Here is a 4,987-nt window from a genome sequence, read left to right as displayed (position 1 = left end):
TTCCTGCTTTGGTGAGGAAAAACATTTCCCAAAACATAGATGCAGATGCTCAATGCTAATATACAGGTATACAACTGCAGGAAGCAGCCAAGATCAGTACATCAAAACTGCAGATGCTTCTACAGACTGATCATCCCAGTAATATGCAGATAGAGCAAACTCCCTTTGCATCAGACACCTTCTTAAGCACATAAGCAGTACAAGTCACTGTGTAATTTTCTCCTCTAGGTATCAAGATCCACTATGTACAACTTGTTCATCGTACGTACCATCTTCTATCGCCACTACCCAAAACAGAAAACTTGCTTAGGACACACCACTGAGCAGGAGGAAAAGCACAGTTTGCACTGGCATTGTACACAATGGGAACGACTGTCCCAGCCAGGTAGGTGCAGCTTTCCCTCTAGCTGGAGCAAGCACAAGGAACCCAAGCGTCACAGAGCAACCAGAGCCAGAGCAGTGCGGTACCCAACGGATGCTACTGGACCAGTGAACTCCAAACAAGGAAGGACTCAGGCAGTCACAGGTGTGATGCGCAGAACCAGCACTACTTTGGATACATGCTAAGAGCCTGGGGAACGCATTTAATTTACTCTTGAATTTCCAGAAAAGCTGTCTCAGAAGGACACCAGCACACTCAAGGGATTTGCTCAAACTTGTTTTTCTTCTGGACACAAACAAGGGCTTGAAGTTCACCAGCAACCAAAATCTGCTCTCCGCAGATTTATCCTTGCCCTGCAGCTCTGCAGACAGCTTTCATAATGTTGAAGTTTGCACTGAGCCCTCCAGCCGGGCCACACGCACCCCTTCACAGGGGGTCTCCTCCTCCTCCTCGAAAAGCTGATGGGAGCCCACACCAGGGTTTACCAGGGCAAGGTTGTTCCTCACCAACAACTAACATCAGGAAACACTTTCTCTACTCCAGCTCTCTGATCTCACTTTTACCTCCACAACAAATGGCCAGCTAACACTTATCCCTGTGCATATCCCTGACATGGCACAGGCTCTGGAGGATAGGAGCCAGGCACCAGCATCTGCATTCAGCAAGAATAGTCTCTGGAGTAACATGCCGTGGTGGGCTGACCCCAGCAGCTGAGCCAGGGTCCTTCCCAAGCAGCAGATGCCACCACTGCTGTAGAAAAGCCAGCACGTTCTGCTTCTCCGAGGAGGCACCAGGCTGCAGCCAGCAGAGCCAGCCTGCTCCTCCCACTGCTCAAGGAACAGGCAGGACATTCATCTAACACGTGGTCACAGGTCAGCCACCCCCATGCTCCCACTCCACCAGTTCTAACCACAAAGTCAATACCAGGCTTTTCTTTGTAAGAAATAAGCTCATAGCAAAGCTCACATCAGTGGCACAGCAATTCCCCAACCTCCCTGTGCCGCATACTACCGGGAAAAGTAATCCTGTTTGGGATGTGCCATGTTAGCAGTGCTGCACCCGCGTCCGTCAGTACACCTGTGGAGAGACAGAAAGTGCTTACACGGGACTCAACGTGTTTGAGCAGGGTCCCCAAAAAGGGGCAGTGGCACCAGCAGACCAGGCTGTACCTGCCGGGCAAGAACCACGCGGGAAGGCTGCGGCACACCAGCCTCCCTGAGAGGGTACGGTGTGGCACATCAGCCACATGCACAGGGTACCAGAGCTCCTCCATTTCTCTAATCAGACTTTGCAACAGATTTGAGAAATGAGGTTGGGCTGCTCGCTTTATCCCTCTTGAAAATGGGGTCACCAGAGGAAGGGGGGTGGTGTGATGAAAAGTCAGGAAAGGACTGATAAACATATACTCTCTATCCTCTATAATCTGTCCACCTGCCTCAAGGCAGAAAAATAAGAGAAAACAGAAATAATCTGCTCTCACTACATATGTGCAAGCCCTTCTGACAACAGATTTACTACCCTTGCCTGCACAGGGACCAGCACCCTCCCACATAATATATGTAAACACAGTTTTAAACAAGTGAGTGGCCCATGGCAAACGCTCACCTCTGCGCCACACAGGTGCCAGCCCAGCATCCCCCTGCTCGGTGCCCAACATAACATGGCTTGGGCAAGCCAATTCACAGGGGACTAGTCTACAGGGACTCAAAGTTTGATTTGAAGGGACCAAAGAGTCTTCTCTCTGTTCCCAGTTCCCATTGAGCAAAACAAGATCCACTGGCAGGAAAATAGCGACAAGACATGATCTAAAAACTGATCTTAAGCCTCATCAGGTGTCAGCCTGATGCCTCCTGCCCTCCTTCAGCAGAAAACCTAGTAAATTATTTGTGTTGCAGCAGTTTACAAAATGTAATGCTAACCCATGAAAACACAGTCAACATACTTGCAGATCCTGGTCTGATGCCTGAACACTTGACATTCACCCAGCAGACAACAGGACGAGATGGCAACAACCTAGAGAAGCCCACTCTAGCTGTGCTAGAAACCTACCGCCCCTGAGTCACACCTAAAGACACAACCTTGTCGTTCCACCAGCTGACCCTGACTAGCCTAGACCACAGACGCTCTCATAACCAGATCTCTCCTTTGCGTCACTAAATGTCCTTCAGCTGAATACCACAGCTCAGAGTCCCACTCCCACCAACTTTATTACAATTCCTGGTCTTCTACTTCTCCCATTAGATTTACAGAACACTAGTTTCTTGATAAGAACACCATGCGTTCTTTTATTTTTAAGAAAGCTCCAGGCTGACCCATCTTAGGGTGCTTATGAGGAAGCTCCTCGCTGCTGGATACCAGCTCTGCAGACCCAGGTCCTGCCTCAAGCAGGGGCATTGGAGCTGGTCACCCTTCCAGCCCTGTGACACCATGACTTGAGTCCATGGTCCCAGCTAACAGTCAGCTGGGATTTAGTCAGTCATCTAGGACAAGGAAAAAATAATATTCAAGAACATCCAAAACATCTGTAACAAGGAGAAAAGGCTGATATTCACAGCACTGTGTTTAGCTGAACGTACCCAGACAAAGGTGTAGAATTGTTAATAAAAAAAAAAAAAAAAACACAACTGAAAATTAAATTTAGCCCTTAAGTGTCAAGTTCCAAACTGAAAAATCAATCACTGAAGTGTGAAGCAGAGATTTTAGTCCAGTCTTAAGTGGTTATCTCACTACACCTTTTCTCTAAAACTGCTACCCATGCCTCCGCAGTAAGACACTTGCCTTTTCATCGCCTTATTCATCCTTCCCATTCCCTCCTGCACCCAGCTCAGCACGCCAAGGTGACGATGCCCAGTACCACCACCGAGGAAGGAGGGCTCCAAAGGCAGTGCAGGTCACAGCAAGGCCAAGCCCATTCTTCTCAGCAGTGAGTTAACCAAAGAGGGCCAAGAGAAAGAGAGGTGCTGAAACACGCCCCCTCCCCCCCCCCCCCCAAGCAGTGTATGGTCCTCTCTGCACTAAGATATAAAGAGGTATGATATCATCAGGCCAGCATTAACGCTTTTCAGTCGGCACACCAAGAGCCAGCTGCTTAATCTGGTCTAGTTTGTTTTAGTGAAGTTAGCCAACAGGTGCTACCACCACACTTTAAGTCCTAGTCTAGACAGAGTTGAAGATAAAAGGGTCTTTGGTATTGCTAGGAGGAAGTGAATCTGGTATTTCAAGTAAAAAGGGGGTGGGGGGGGGGTTCTGTATGGAAACAGATGTACGTAAGGACTTCAGGCTAGTATTTCTTATTGCCTCTCTCCCAGTGTCACCAGCACATCGCTCCAGTCTAGACCCTCGCTGGCTTTTACTGGCATGTGTTCCTGGTGACGTGTCGTCCTACAGAAAGCTGCGCAAGCCCCTAACACCCCGCAGCAGAGAGAACCCTGGGGATTTGCAACAGCCACGTGTCTTGGGCTGTATCTGTGTCATCCCCCATCTCTGAAGCATCTCCACGATAGCTGTTCTGGTTTCCTCAACACTCTTGCAGCCTGAGTGGACCAAGGATAAAGAGCTGCCTGTGGAGACAAATCACAAGATGTTGGAAGTGATTCAGGAAGCACTACAAAATATCAGATGCAATTCCCTCACAAGAGGCTCTGCTACAAAAACACTCCAGCAATAGCAGCGTGTTCCCAGCGTTACTCATGCTTCCTGCCATCACTGCTACAAGTGGGTTTGTTATTACTTAAACCTCTGCATCTGCTGCCCTGTGAAATGTTATGTGCCTTCTTCCCAATACACTGCGAGATGCTGGGGCAGCAAAGCAATCCGAGATAGGTAAGGTGTAAAGGAGGAGCAACAGACAAGCAGTGCAGAACAGTTGGTATTAAGGAACACAATTAAATCCAAGTGAGAGATAAAGGCACTGACTCAAACAATTTAACAATTTGAGAAAAATACCAGGAACTCCTAAAGCACAGTCTCCACTCAACTAGATGGCTCGGCTATCGCATACAGCCCCACATGCCTCCCTGTCTCCAAAGCCAGCCCCCTCACTCAGGCCGAGGGCAGTGGGCTGTACAAACAAGTGGTGGGGACCCTACAGCCCTGCGCAATCAACGGGGGACTGCGACCTTCTGGCAAGCCAGACTGGCAACTCCTGAGCAGCTCCACTAACGTTTGGTAGGTGACAAGACAAAGCAAGCAAGTATCTCATCTTTAAGGGCCGTCCACCATGAACCTTTTCATATTTATTTTCTGAGATTCCCCTTCCAGCTCACCAGCTGCAAAGCTGCCAGCCTGCTGCCCTCACTGGGGAGCCGCGCAGGGCAAAGGTGGCTCAACTTAGTCTGTGACAGTGGCATCCAGGTGACATCTTTGCAGTTCAGGCAACGACCTCGGTTTAGATGAGGCCACAATTCCAACACCACCTCGCCAAGATACCTGCTCAGCCACCCAGGCTGCATGCAGGCTGCAGAAAGATTGCTTTACACAAGGACAAGCACAAGTCAAAACATAACCTTGAACTTTCCCTCCTCTTTTGCTCATCAAGAAAGAGAAGACAACACCTTGTTTTGATGGTCCTGCATATGCTGAACCCACTGCAGTAATGCAATTGCA

Source organism: Charadrius vociferus, unplaced genomic scaffold (assembly GCF_000708025.1).
Source record: "Charadrius vociferus isolate BGI_N301 unplaced genomic scaffold, ASM70802v2 scaffold600, whole genome shotgun sequence".
Lineage (NCBI taxonomy): Eukaryota > Metazoa > Chordata > Aves > Charadriiformes > Charadriidae > Charadrius > Charadrius vociferus.
Note: the sequence above shows the minus strand (reverse complement) of the source record.